Below are 15,737 nucleotides of genomic sequence, written 5' to 3'. Positions count from 1 at the left end.
TGGTTGGGTTCTCTTACAAAATTTTATCTGATTTGTTGTCGGAATAGAATTAACAAGCGTGTGGAAGTGAAGTCTTTGGGGTTGAAAACTATTCGGCCGCAACACGAGAAGATAATTACGCCTCATTGATTATATTGAGGTGGGAGGAACATTTGTGGAATATGACGAGTTAATAATTAAATGGAGATGAAGGAAGCCATTCAAGCAAAAGCTACATGCCTGTTAAGATGTGTGCATGTTTACGTTGATCGAAAAGCTGCTCCCAGAAACCATTCATTCACCATGTCCAATTCAAGGGAAAAGAGAGGAATCACATCCTATCCTGCCGTACCACACATAATCTCCTCGGAGAGCACAAAACAGAGCTTATATTCGGCTTAAAGATGGTCGGCATGCAATTAAGGTGCGCCCAGAGGTCTCTCGTTATCAGCACATTTCGCACGAACCGTCGAACAATAAGAGACGTAAACGTGACGCGATCCATCGGTTTCTGTGTGGCGGAAGGCAGGGAGGAAAAGTCTCTTGCAGACGCTGGTCGATGCAGATTGAGACAGTGTCCATGTTCGAAGCGAGACTCGTTTCCTGGCGGTGTAATTTCGCAACATTTCAATGTCTCCTACCCTCCGCTATTATTGAACCGATTTGGAAAACTGTTGCGGTAGAACGGTCCCAAAAGGACGCTTGACAATTTCCAGCTTATAGAAAATTTTACTTCCTGCCCTGGTGAGGGTAAATGTTAAGTGTCTTATGCGCAAAACATGTACCGAGGAACATGCGGTGCAAAATGCGTTTTCTTTTTTGTAAAACAGCCAACTATGTCAGGCATGGAGTCAGCCTTGTGATACCTGTGCTCCTATCGTAGGTACCTTTCCTCTTCCTGCCTATGAAACAAAGCATGACAGCACAGCAGGGGTAGCTTCTGTTTAGACATTACCGCTAACGTAAAGTATGATTTACAGGGTGGAAAAGCTTGCAGGATGGTTGATTAATCCAAAAACAAATTTTTCCGCTATATATTGACGAACACGACGATCCATGTAATTCAGCAGCCCAGCATATAATCCCTGTGACTTGCTTTTTCTTTAGTTATTCTATCAACGTGCATCTCTCTCTATTTCGCACGGCGCGTGGTTCATCTCGAGTACCACATAATAGGCCCGTGATGTGCTTGACGTCTCCAATATTTGTTAATTTCACCATGTCCTCCTCCTCGCCCTCCTAAATTTTTTCGGGCTTGTTTGCTCCTTCAGCATCTAATGAAGTGTGGCTGCAGTGTGCAACCCACTGCGTAAACTTTCATGACGCATTATTAACTTTCATATGACCCCCTCGTACGTAGATTTCCTCATCTCCTTCCTCGTCGCGCTCGCCACAGGTACCGTTCGTCCGTCTTGTTCGCATCTTCGAGAGCCTCTGGACATCCAACATTTCAGAGCTAACATTGCGACTAGGTTGTAACCAGCGAAATTTTATCTGGTGGCTCCCGGCCCCACCGTCACTACCGCAGCCATAATCTTTACGAATCAATAAGGAGTTTCCACCTTTTGAAACTTGTCTTCACGTATACCAGCGTGCCTGCGCCAACGCTACCTACATAGAACAAGGCCTGTGCATACACTCCGATCCATGACGTCCTGTTACCTCGCCCCGCTTCCATAGAACCTAATGGGGATTCTCCCTAGTAAGCCACGGTGATCTTGACATTGCCGCTTACGTCACGCCGGGCTTGGTGATGAATATTTCGGATCTAGTAGCATGACGTCATGAAATAGAGTGCACGGGCCTTGTGCTATCTAAGTGGTGGGGCCACTTGCACAATACGTTGTCAATGTTTAAAGCACCAGTCACAGCTCTGGTTACGACGAAGTTTGAAATCTTTTTCTGTTGTTTTGTTTCATTTACTTGTCTTTGTTTTGCTTTCTTTATCTCTTTTTTCTCGTTTGCTGTTCATTGAATGGTAGAGCTTAACGCCCTGGAGCAATAGAACCGGGATAACTGCCATAATGGTGGCCACTGGATTAGCTTTCCCCAGCGGTGGTTACTTTACGTACGCCCGTAGTTGCTGCACGAGCATTATTATACTTTCGCTGTCAAAATATGGGCGCAGCCACGGTGATAAATTCAACGGGTCCGGCCTCATACTCGGCGACAAAATGCCATTGCCACTGATGCACCGCTGCTAGCCGCTTGCCAAATCTCCGATCACCACTAGCGACATCTGCAAGACTATTTCTTCCAAAGTCGACCACGACTGCTGTCGTCAGTTCTCTCTCTCTCTCTGTGTCTTATAAAAATGCGATGTAAACCAAAACGTTACACTGTGCTTTTCGAAGTACTACTTCTATTACATGCTTGCCGTGCACCTGCCAGGCAATTAACCTTTGATCGAGAAGGTATGACGCCGGATGAAATGCCCTCTGTTCCCAATGTTGCTGCTTGGTTTGGCCTGTGTATCCGTGCAACGCTGTGCTCAAAACTAGGATCGCTTTCAAATAGAGCTTGCTTGTATTAAAGAAAACATGAAAATAGATCGATATCCAACGTTGTCGCCAGTAGCACTAAAAGCTAGTCTCTTTTTTAACAGCCTAAACAACTCTCTCTCTCTCTCTCTCTTCCTTACCATTCGTATGTTTACTGCTATTTCCTTTTTCTCGTTAACCTGCACTGTTAACATTTTGTAAAAAAAAAAGTGGTGTCGTAGCCGCTCAGTTTCCTGGCGCCAGGATGTAGGAGAGCGCTTGAATGAGCCGATGTGACTGTTCAATCGCCTTCCGCTTTTTTTTTAACCTCACTAGTCTTTATGTTATTATTTTTCTTTTTTTCTCATAGATACCCCTCGGCCATGGCACGGTCGTTACGGGCAACACTGCTTCCGCCATCTTTTTTTTTTTATTCATTTCTACCGACGCCCTCTAAACTCGCGTCTTGAAACGACCTCTGCCCTTTCTCTTTCATTTCTTCCGTTTCTCTCTTCGCGGCATTGCGACCACCCTATTTCCATCTTGGGGTAATTCTCCGCGGTTTCTCGACAAGTGCGATGTTACCGCCAGACTCCTGCAGATCGTATTCCCCTCACCGTTTGCGTCGTTTTTTTTCCCCGTAGTATATACCTGCGACCTTTTTTCTTCCCGCGGCGTATACATATTTCTTTGTTGCGCGAACGAGCCCGCGTTATACCTCCGCGTACGATGCCACGAACCCCTTTCTCCCGTCCCTTCCCGTTCTACCGGTTCCCCGCTCGACCCTTCCTTTTTCTCCCTACGAACCATCTTTCCTGATAGTCGTCGCGGGATCCAAAGAAGGGCTTCTGAGTAATATGATCCGCTCCGCACGGCTTGATACCGAAATTGAGTTGCAGGAGCGCTTCCCATAGTGCGCGGCCCGTGAGTCCCTTCATCTCGTCTTTCTTCTTCTCCCTTCCTCCCGTTTCTCCTTTTCCTTTTCCTGCACCACAGCGCCAGATCCGCAGCAGCTTTTCAACGACTTTCGCGTTTCCCTCTCTTCGCTCTTCCCTTTCCCATTCGGCGATAGAGACACAGCGACAGATAGAGAGCAACACGCCACTTGACTTTCCTTGCCTTTTTCTAATTCTTGTTTTCTTTTTTTCTCATCTCGCGCTTCACCAATCTTAGCGGGGAGATGCTGGCGCGAAAGATTGGCGAGGTGAGGCCAGCGTATATTCTCTGTCCGCGCGCATCTCCACAGAAACGCGAACCTTTGACGAGTTCGACACGTATGGCCCCAAACACGGCGACTCCTGCGTCTCATCTATCTGCCGGCTCCGTTCTCTTTCTTTTTTCGCTCTCTCTCTCTCTCTCTTTGCGATGGACAGCCGGACACTACTCAATCGTCCCAACCCCGACAGCTCTGTTAGAGCGGGCGCGCTTGAGTACCTCACCTCTACGTGCTGCCTAAAATACGATGAGAGCGCTAAAATAAAAAGAGAGACTTCAGTGGATGGCTCCGTGGAGGGATCGCGGTGAACTAGGTCTTAGCGTTCCCCTCATGTGTAACTGTTATAATGACATAAATACGACTCTTATGCTCAGTTAGAACAATATATCGAGCATTTCGAATCTCTCCTTTCTTTCTATTCCCCTTTACCATTCCTCCAACGTAGGGTAGACAACCAATCTCTTGACCGGCCTGCTTTTTTATCTCTCTCTCTCTCTCTCTCTCTCGAATGGCACATTCGTGAATGTCACCGTTATAGGAGAGAACGAGAGAGAGAACACCTTTAATGTGAGAAAAGAATGGAAGTCGGCCAAAGGAGCGTTGTCTGTTACCTGCTGCTTTGCGTAGGTAAAGGGAGAAGGGAAAGAGAGAGGGAAAGAGAGAGAGGGAGACGGTATTCCAAAATAAACTCTTCTTGGTCAAGCTGGTGCTTGGGCTTGCTATAATTTTTTTGTTTTAGCGCCTGGTTCATAACGTGGAAAAAGGACAGAGGAGAGATAGTGAAGCGCCATACAGTGAAGCGCCCACGCAGAAAGGTGGTGTGGATGACGATGCCAGTGCACAGTTAACTACGCACACGTACAATGCGCATACAAGTATTGCAAACAGCGCGTCATAGGCCCTTGCACACCATGCAGTTCTAGGGCACAGAGGTGAAACCGCGCTATCCGTTCAAAATGTCCACAGTGTTTTTGTTACTCCAAGTTCTGCCATGTCAGCACTATGATGATATGATGGCGACGACGCCTGAAAGTACTCCCCAGAACTCGCTGCGACGTCACGGGTTTTGAGAGCGTTCGCTAGAGTAGTAATAATTTCATTTTTGACAAAATTGAGGATCATATTGTCTTCAAACACAAATAAACACGCAGAAGCGTGACTTCCGTGGAGTTTCCGCATAATACAGTGAAATTTACGAGGTCACAATTGCTGCATCGTTACTACCATGCTGTGGGCGCAACATTTGAACGAGGGAAGCTTCGAGTCTGTGCAACCTCGAGGCTCGAAGGTGTGCGACTCGGGAAGCAGACGACCTGTTCATAAGATGTTGGCGGTCGGGCCTTGAGTCACGTCACCAACAGATACCAATCAGAGCATGCCGTTGTCCTCAGCGCGCTCAGCGAACACGCTCGTCGCGGCACGCCGTAGCGGCCGCGGCAACTTAACGGCTGACTATGACAACTGTAGTGGCTGACTATGTGCATGATAGTGCTGGAGTACATGATCGCGTTCATGTTCTCCAGTCTGGCCGTGCTGTGTGGTGCGGATCAGCTTTGTCCTGCACCAGCTTGACCGACGGAGAGTACCAGCACCCAGATGGCGCATTTTATGCAATAACACAATACGAACCGAAGTATGCCAAGGTGCCTAGCCAGGAACGGCCAGGAGTGAGCGCGCTCTCGTCTGCCCTTAAGTTTCGCGTGGTTCGAGGATAGTTTAGTCTTAAAAACTAATATAAGTTAGCAAGACCCGACAGTAACGATACCGATAAGCAGTGTCATTCCTGCGCGGGCGGGCGCTGCCGAGCGTTAGCTGACGATATTCGCCGATAGTATGACAGCCGTACTTGCGAAAGTGCGTAATTTCTATTGAAATTCGAAACGCAGAATTTCGTATACTTCAGCCTGTTTACTAAATAAGTTCAATAAACATACACGCTAACAGTAGTATGGGAATCTGCAATATGACGGAATAAATGAGCCCGAAAAGCGTGAGGAGAGGGCTTCTGTTGGAAAGAGTGTTTCAGACAAAGGTGCCTTCGCGATCAGCTTGCGAGCTCCAGCTTGCGAGCTTGCGTTTAGCTTGCGGCTGAGATGTTCACAGCAGCGCATGCTATCCGCGGATTGTGTTTTTTCACCAAGCCAGAGGGGTGGTTCCGGACCCCTTTAAGAGTTTGATTGTTTGAACGGCTTTCTTCTCTCTCTCTCTCTCTCTCATGCACCTAATTTTATCAGATGGTACAGGTCTGATAAAACAAAGATCCCAGCCGATTCCAAGGACGCGATGCACAAATAAAGGATTAACCACAGTCGTAAATAATAAACTAAAAGCTCGATCATCGAGTTAGGAAGTTTCAGTTTAGCCATTTACAAAGTCTCGAAAAATGGAGATGTGCTTCCACTGCAAACTCCAACTTCTTAATTTACCTCCGCATATTATCAAAATATTACTTCCTGCAACACAAGAATGGGGAGGTTAATCTTGTGCTGTTGATTCATTTGAGTACCTAGACGAGTAACGTCTATTTAGTACGTGATGACCTCGCCACAATGGCCGAGTTTCATGAAGTGCAGAAAGGACGACGCCCTAGCCTTTTTCTCTTATAACGCACTTCCACCCAAGTTTCATTCCCAGGCTCTGTAGACAACTTGCTTATCCTGTGTCCATGAAAAGCGCGAGCTGTTCCAGCCAGCAAGCCATTATCATTTCTATGTCATAAAACTAACGTACCGCAACATTACAATTCAAAGGCGCTATAACGAGCCTGTTATGCTCATTTCAACTGGGGTAAATACACAGGAATTTTGTCTATTTAGGTCAGCGGAAGGCCACATGAAAGGCGGTATGTGAGAAGTCCCTTTAAAAACCTATACTTGCATTGCTATATTTGCATATGGTGCGTTCAGAGTGTGTCCCAGCATGCGTGCGGACGGGCGGGGTCGTGCGTGCTGCTGGCGTTTACTCTAAATCACTCATCATGGCGCTCTTGACGACTTAATTTGCGTTTATTACGGCGGGTGATTTCGTCTCGCGTCGTTTGCCTGTCTCACGAGGCGAACGGACATTCGTTCGTGGGTCGGCCGCTCCTCGGGAGACGCCGTGTTCCTGGTGCGCTCGTTACTAAAACATTTCCCGGCACGACAAACTGCTTCGAGGACGGCGTTAGCGCTTCCGCGCGAGGGGTGCATTCTGTGAGCTAAGACTAACGAGCTTGCCGGCCGAGACGCATAGACGCCGACGACTTGACATTACGCCGAGGCTGTCTTGTCAAGGCGTTCCGTATCTCACGTGCACGACGCTAATTAACCAGCTCGCACAGAGATAAAAAAAAAGAAACGAAAAGCTTCTGCCTACGGTGGCTCTTTAAGCCGTTGTTGTAGTTTCAAGTTTTCATGCACGATTTTAAGCATCCTAGTGTTTGCTGAGATACGTTTCTGCCTCGCGTTGTCGCCACCCGCCATTCTTTGGAGCAGTGGCTGTGGCGTACTGATGGTGAGCGCGAGGTCAAGGGCTCGATTCCCGCCAGCGGCGACCGCATTTCGATGAGAGTGAAATACAAAAACACTCGTGTATCACGCTTTGGGTGCACGCGTTAAAGAACGCTTGGTGGTCAAAATTCATCCGGATTCATTTCCACTACGGCACGCCTCATATTCCGAGCGTTGCTTTAGAACGTTAAACTCACTCACTCACTCAATCAATCAATCAATCAATCGTACCGTAGTCGACATACAGAAGTAGAACAACCATGCGCCCGCATTAGTTGATTCCGGCATTTACTACTGAAAGTTTCGCTGACTTTGGACAAATCCTAAAACATGTATGGTGCGAGGAGCTTCTTATTTCAAGAAGCGTTCCTGTAAGAAAACTATATTAACAGTTGTATATGGCTTTGCGGTTGTATAATTTGAACTGTCCAGATAGATGCAATGTTTATCAGCCCGCAAGTATTCAGTTATTTAGGCGCGCGTTACTTTCTTATCATACTACAAGAGACATTGCAGCTATAAAGCGATGACTTGCAATAAATCTCTGTATGGCTTAAATACAAACAACGCATTTTCCTAGGCATATGCATCGAAGCAAGAAATCATTCATTAGCTCGGAACGTATACATGCGTAGCGTCCGCGTGTTCATTCCGGCTAAATGGTACGTCTTGTTGATTGGCAGAATTTTGAACGACGCGACACAAGGCACAGAAAAAAGGCACAAGGCACAGAAAAAGGGCACAAGGCAGACCGCAGGCTAAGAACAAAATGATTGGTTTCCGGAAGCGGCATGAAAATAGGAGTAACGCTTACACGTAAAGAGAAAAAAAGAGAAGATCAACAGGACAGATAGCATCCCTCTACTTGAAATATTGGCAAGCGGTGCAGGAACAACGCGATGACAAAGTATATAAATGATAAAGAGAAACAATATTGCGGCATAAAAATGTGTAGTTACAAGTCCCTACACGGAAAAAAATGTGTCACTTAATTGTCCTTACGTGATTTGAATGCGAAGGCTTGATGACTTGTCTAAGTTATCACCTTAAATTAAATCTTCACCTTAATCCACCTTGATCTAAATTGTACCAACCTTAATCCAGCTTAATCCACATCAGTCTACCTTAATCTACTTTAATCCACCTTAATCTAATTTTGAGTGTGGGCCAGGTCGTTTTTTTTTGCGTGTGGGACATGGCGTACATCCGACGCCGCGGCTGTTCACCGTGACATTTCGCAATGGGAGCACACAGGAGGTCTGTCGCCGGCAACGTGGCATCATCACTTGGTCACGAGGGTTTTGGTGCCACCGGATAACGCCGGACGCCGTATTTTCCGCTTCATGGGGCATATAATGCTTTCGCGTGACTAAGAGGAGTAAGTATAACAGTATAGCTAAGATCGCGCGACACAACTCCCACCTGTTCTTCGACTGGTCTGTATTGTCTGGTAAGGTGCTTCAACCTGCGACAGTATTGGGCGAACTTGTGTTCGACCAATTCCATGCAGGGCAGTGACGCAGGCGTTGTCAGTGCGGTTTACACCGGCTACCGTCACCGCTTGCGCTGCCATACCGGTTGCTGCTGTTGCCTTGTAAGCGGCAGCCCACCCGGCTAAATACCACGTTGTTTGCACGCGGGACGTTTGGGAGCATTGCATTACGTCGTGCAGGCGGGCATGTCATGTGATATTTTTTTTCTTATTTTGCCTTAATAGATAGACAGTTAGAAACTGTTTAATCGTGCGTTTCGCAAACCGCTCTACAACTTTCCAACTGGAATTTTTTGCCTAACTTCGTTGCTTCAGAAGTTGATTAATTATTCTTGACTAATAACGCAATTCAGCAAAATACAAAAAAAATTGTGTGGCTTACGACATATCATAGTCAGCAACATGCACTTGGTCGCGTCGTCTTAACGTGCATCGGCATATTTTTAAACTCTGGCTAGATTTAGATGGGACACCCTGTATAGCGACGCCCTGTTGTGCGGATTGAAAAAACCTCCGCTTACTGAAAAAAATTGACAGTCGTAAGTTTGTCGCTTTGCGGGTTGTACTTTTACTCCCTCTCAAGGTGATATTTCCTTCTGTGTCATTAATTTCAGGTTTTAAATCCCGCGTGGCGTTTTTATGGTCCCCCTGGTCGGTTTTACGATCTTACTGCGTGACAGTGCGACAGCAGATACTGTTTTCAGCAGTTCTTACTTGCTTCTGAGGCTGTTGTGGCAAAAAAAAAAAACAATCGCTGTTTTGCAAAACGATATGCTGTTCGCTTTTATGAGCTACCCGTGCAAGTATGGATACAGCCAGGCGGACTGCAAATAAGTTGGCGAAGAGTTTCGTGGTCGATCGCCCATCTTATTTTTTTATTATTATTTTGACCCTTTTGTCCCGTGATGAGCCTAAAGTTAAACTTTGTTGTTAAGTGCAGAAGTGCATAGGTGCGTCTCCAGCAGCACGAACGCATAGCTCAATCATATATTCCTTAACAATGTAGGCTGTATAGTATCTGTTTGATAGCAAAGCGTTCGTGACTCTAATTACATGTTACTTCATTGCCGTAACTTTCTGTTGTGTTTGCGTAGATTTCTAATCTATGGCTGTCGCCTGAACTAGTAGTGAAAGTTTATCACATCTATTCTTTATCTTACACGTTTTGGTAATTTGAACTTGACATTACTAGGGCGGCGTCAAGTGCAGTTCTTACTGAGTATTCACACAAGGTGCGTTCAAAGGACAGGCATAACAGGTATATGAAAAGCCGTGGTTCAAACTCATTACAGTTAAGGAGATCATATAGATGAACGTTAGCGTCGAGCCTTTACGGTACGCACGTAAATTGGTAGCTGTATCTTATGCCCGTATACCTCGTGTATCTATTCTTTATCTAAGAACAGCAGCGGTGATGAACGACGTGGTCTTGAGTATTGTTACACGTTTTATGAGCAACATGCTGTGATTCGGTTCGCCTCGCAAAAGCATTTGATCTGGTGTGGCATTCATTTTTATTTTCTCTCTTAGAACACGTCAATGTTGGATCCACGGTGTTTAATGGCATTTGACTTTGTTATAGCCACCGCACAACGCGCTTCATTTTGAGTGGTAGCCCCTCTAATCCCGTCCACATCCGTTCTTCCGCGAAACAAGGGTGTCCTATGCCCCCACTCCTCTTCGCCCTTTACTTAGAACAACTCTGCTTGAGCATTTTGAACTACAGTAACGTTCGTGATTTTAATATTCTTGGTAATAAGTTAAAGGTGTTAGCATACGCTGATGATATATCGCATTCTTCAGCAAAGACAAGCCTAGCATCGATAGAACTATTTTTATCATAGACGAGTTTGGTACTGTCTCCAGTACGCAAATGAACGGTTCTAAGAGCTTAGGGCTACGGTTTGGATCTTGGGCCATTACACGATCACATTACGCTGGAATTGAATGGTCTTGTGTGCCACAAGACCATTCTATATATCTAGGCATTCCACTGCATGCCTAGAAGTGCGCACTACTGGAGAGAGCGCGTTCCAGCGCCACACAAATACCTATGTCCTGCACTGTCTGTCAATATTTGGAGCAGCGGAAGCCTGCACCATGTTTTTGGCAACCAAGGTTTTCTATTTCTTTCAGGTTCTTCACTGCAAGGCTTAACATTAAACGTTTTCACAGGATCTTTCCACATTTATACGGTCTTCCAGTTTTGAACCTATGAGATGCGACGAGATTTTCGACCAGTGAGTGCTGGAGGGTTAGGGCTGGTGCATTTGCATGCGCCCCAGTTAGTCTCATGCTTTATCTCTTTTTGGGGTAGATCTCATCCGGTACTACGAGCCGTCTTGCAGTTTAACTTTGTTCGTGTCCTGCCAGAATTGGTGGCGTCTTCAAATTTCCTTTTTAGACCTCGTCTGTGGCAGTTCATGCATGAGGTCTATTCTTCTATTGCTTTTCTGACTGTTCGTTTCTCTAAAGATTACTTATTCACTGTGTCATGAAAATTTTTTGACAAACTTTAAATATTGATGTTGTTCCCGCCGGCGTTTTATCGGTCTGTACATCAGACTACCAGGACATGATTTACTTGCAAGAGTGCTCAAAATGCCAGTTCCCCCTTCTATAAAAACTTTTTTTTTGCAAATTACACACTGAAACCTTGCCATTAGAATATGGCATTGGAAAAAGAATATTTTCGCTTCGTCAATTAACTGTCGCCTTTGTGACGTGCCTGAAACTATTGAACACTGTTTTATTGATTGTAAAGACGTCATTATATTCTGGGATGCTCTCCGTAGAAATTTGCACACATCTTCTGATCTAGATTCTCACAGTATACGATATCTTGTCGTTCCGTGTGATGATGTACCGTAATATGTTTTTACTTATATGCATGCATAGCCTATGAAAAACTCGTATGTAAAACCGAAATGCTGAAAGAACAATTTCCTCAAGATCGCAGTTCGCTTAAAAGATTACGCGCTTAAAGCACATTTACGATCAAGAATAATATCAGCCGGATAGGTGTCAACATTTGTTTATGTGTTTAATTTCCTCTTTCAAGTTTTTGTTGTGATGGAAGACGTTGCTTTGTGCGACGTTTTCTTTGTATCTACTGCTAGTATACCTGTGATCGCTTATGACCACCTGGTGCTCATATTATCGTAAATAGTTCCTGTACATACATCATTTTATTCATTGTAATAAATACCATGCTATGCTATTGTTATTTTGTATGTAAGTTATATGTTTATATGTAAGTAAGTATGTAAGTTAAATATGTATATAGTTATATATATATTTCTGTTGCTGTACTTGACAAGGATTGATTCTGTTGCTTTGTATGAATATTGAGTGTACTTAAATATTTCGTGTGCACCATGACCCCCCCCAAAAAAAAGTTGACATTACTTGAAATCGCGTCCTGCGCCGGGAACTGCTGGCAATTAGGGCCGGTAAGCTTTGGGAAAAGACACGAAAAAGAAAAAGAAAGCGACGGGTGAGCAACTCGCGTTGCAAGCAGCTTCTCTTATTTCGCTCCTCCTCTTCCAACTTTTCTCTGACCTCGCGAAGCACGAGGTTGTTTGCGCAAAACGTTCATTATTTACAGCATAATAGAAAACCTCCGTAACAAAGCCGTGTTTAAGTAGACTGATGTAGCAAGAAAAAGGAAAAAAGTAACACAAGACGGATTGTTGAGGCATTCACGGTAGAAGAAAAAAAAATCAGAGAAAGAAATGAGCTATGTGAGCTAGTATAGCAAGCCAGCAAGATTAACAACCAGCGGAATGGCGGCGGCGTATTGGGAAGGGCGGAATGGGGCGAGACTTGAGGAGTATTTCGGGAGGACGTGAGAATGGGGACGATAGGGAGGTACGTGAGGGCCCAGTGCGTTCGCCCATCCAAAGTCACAAAGGCCGCGCTTGCGCTTAGCACAGCCGCCGCCCGCTCCGAGAGATGTGAAGAGCCGAACACTCTGGCTGGGAAACAAAGCGAGCCTCTCATCCTTTGTGCTAACCACCGCGCGGGCATTAAGAGAAAGCGCGGAAAAAATTAAGAGGGGAAAAAAGAAAAGGCGAGGGAGCGTCCATAAGCTTATGCACGTTCCTTCTCCCAGCAGTATATACCCCTTCGGCTGTGCGCCCCGTTTTTGTTTCCCTATTCTGCTCGTCCGGCGTCCCTTCCGGCGCTTCTCGCCTTTTCTTTCTCTATTCATATCTGCCTTCTTCTTCCTCGCATTGTGGGGAGGAGGAAACGCGCCCTCTCATCGTCGCTAAAGACGAGCCTTCGCGCGGCGCCTTCCAATAACTTTTTATCTCTGCACGCTCAACGGCTCCTCGTCTTTCTTTCTTTGCAGTCGCTCCACATAACCCGGGGACCCGAAGCGGCTACAGCATCTCTTGGAAATGGGAGGCGAAAGCCTCTCCAAGCGGCCGCAGGCGCTTTGCTCGAGTTTAATCGCACGCGTTCGCGCATCAGTGGTGAGGAAGCGCCTTTTCTTCCCTCTATGCGTTCTTGTTTGTGTGAAAGTTCCCTTATTTTTTGGAGGGGGGCAGGGGGAGGATTCAGGTCATATTTCTTTTTCTATCATCTTTACGGACGGCCGCCGTGGAAGAAGAAGGATGTCCCCGGCTTTTCATCGCGACTACGCATCGTCTCAAGTGCTGGGCGAGGATTAGTTAATTTTTTTGATGGAGCCTATTAATTCTTGGGCGGTGGGTATAGCTTGATTCTGCTCTGGTGGAAGCTTAATTAGGCCGTGAGTCTAACTGGCGTGGCAATTAATGGCGAGAAAGTCAGGGCAGCCAGTGCGATGCACTGTTTCTTCATTCCGTCACCGATGAGAAAATTTTGTGCAGCTCTCGTTTTCAGGAGAAAAAAGAACCTCGTGAAAGTCCATGTATGAAGGAATTTTATCCGTCGTAGTGACTGATGTGTGCTGTGCTTGAATGAATCGTGTTTCTAATCTACGGTAAAAGAATTTCCCGTTATCTAAGCGCACTGAAAAAAAAAATTCATGGAGCACTTAGTTATCCCTACGTGGACAAATGCGAAAGCATTGCGGTCGCGTCAGCAGAAGCGCAGTGATGTCTGGTGGCGCCACTGGCACAGTCACGTGACTCGAGCGGCCACGTCAGCAGAAGCGCGCGACGTGACCAACGGTGGTCGTCACAACGTGCGCAAAACGTCAGGTCGTGGGTTCAACTCCTACCAAAGGTCGTGGGTTCGAGTGCCTTAACTAACTCTAATTATTTGTACCTTCATTAACTGGGATCAGTTCAGAAAAATCAGAGCGAACAGAAGGAAAATGGGGCCTCTAGATGCCGAGCAGGATCCCCTTCAGACGTGGGTCATCCAGCTCAGAGAGGACGTCAAAGAGGCCACTAAAGAAATCAGGACAGAGGAAAATATTGAGGCTATGGACAGCAGGCTGGCGCATCTGATTGAGGCCAAACAGTCTATATTACAGAGATGGAAAACGCAGAGACTTAACATAAGGCTAAGGAAAAAAATAGCGCAATTAAACAGAGAAATTGATGATCACTCGAAGACCCTCGTGAAGCAACAGTGGGATGAGATCTGCAATTCGGCTGATGGTAGACGCAAACATGGAGGTAGCGGGAACCTCCTCAAGCTCTTGCTCAACGAGAATGAAACAAGGACAAGCAAGAGAACAGCTATATCTAAGTTGGTTCATCAGGAAAGTCAAGATAAAACACAGAAGGATATCATGGATAGTCTCGCAGCCAAATATCTCCCGCCTAAACAACCAAACGAAGAAGACGAGAGCCCCGAATATACGGGAGGCATATGTGAAGAACTTGACCGGGACTTCGCTGAGAGTGAAGTGAGGGCGGCTCTTCACAGTCTTAATAGTAGATCGGCGGCTGGACCTGACGGAATAACTAACAAGATATTAAGAAATCTGGATGATGAATCAATTTCTTATCTAACTGAACATTTCAATGAACGTTGGAGAAATGGGGTATACTCAGAGGAATGTAGAGTGGCCAATACTATCCTCACACCAAAGCCAGGAAAACAACTCACTCTGGACAACATCCGTCTTATTTCCTTAACGTCATGTCTAGGCAAAGCTATGGAACATGTCATCCTGAATCGACTCACTAGATACGTTGAGCAGAACGACATCTTCCCATACAACTTGATCGGCTTTCGTCCCGGGCTGTCAACTCAGGATGCTATGCTGCTGATCAAACACCAACTTATACAGGCCAGCCCAGCGCATACGAAAGCTCTTTTGGGATTGGATGTGGAAAAAGCTTTTGATCATATAAAGCATAAGGCAATACTTGGCGTCCTATCGGAGATGGGGTTAGGTAAGAGATTTTTTAACATGATTAAGGACTTTCTCGGAAATCGAACTGCACAACTCATGCTGGGTGTGCTTAAATCAGAAGCTAAGAATTTGGGAAATAGGGGCACTCCACAAGGGGCTGTGCTCTCACCTATGCTATTTAATTTAGCAATGTCCAAGGTTGCAAGAAATCTGGAGAAAATTGAGTGTATACATTATGTGGTATATGCCGACGACATAACCATATGGAGTGCCAAGGGTAATGTAGGACAGACAGAGACCAGATTACAGGAAAGTTTATATGTTGTAGAGAACACACTGAAAGACATAGGGTTGAAATGCTCGGAAGCCAAATCAGAACTCTTGGTCATTAAACATCGCAGAAAAGGTCGCAAACCAAGAGGTTACATTCCGGAAGATGAGCCAAGAGTGTGCTTATACACTCATGAAGGATCCGCAGTCAGGCTAGTGGAAACAATCAAGGTTCTTGGGTATCACATAGACGGAAACAATGCTAACTATAAAACAATACAACATATCTCGAATAAAACAGATGAAGTCATTAGGTTACTAAGGCGAATTACCAATAGACACAGAGGCTTAGGAGAAGACAGCGCTTTGAGGCTAATACACGCCTTTGCTCTCTGTCACTTCACTTCTGTGGCTGGATTATTCAAATGGAAGCAGGCAGAACTTAACAAACTTACTGTGAGGCTCAGGAAGCTCGTTAAAGTAGCCCTAGGGATACCCAGTAATGCTGCAACTG

General features: G+C 45.7%; 1 protein-coding gene across 1 annotated transcript in view; it reads left to right on the top strand.

Moving 5' to 3' along the window:
- LOC126521455 (metabotropic glutamate receptor-like) overlaps nucleotides 1-15,737 on the top strand; it is a 285,492-nt gene that overhangs the window by 185,413 nt on the left and 84,342 nt on the right. The window contains exon 3 of the mRNA XM_050170157.3: nucleotides 13,010-13,133. The gene's annotated coding sequence lies outside the window, so the exon portion shown is untranslated. The remainder of the gene's footprint in view (nucleotides 1-13,009; nucleotides 13,134-15,737) is intronic.

Source organism: Dermacentor andersoni, chromosome 6 (genome assembly GCF_023375885.2).
Source record: "Dermacentor andersoni chromosome 6, qqDerAnde1_hic_scaffold, whole genome shotgun sequence".
Taxonomy (NCBI): Eukaryota; Metazoa; Arthropoda; class Arachnida; order Ixodida; family Ixodidae; genus Dermacentor; species Dermacentor andersoni.
Note: the sequence above shows the minus strand (reverse complement) of the source record. Positions and strands in the feature narration are given on the sequence as shown.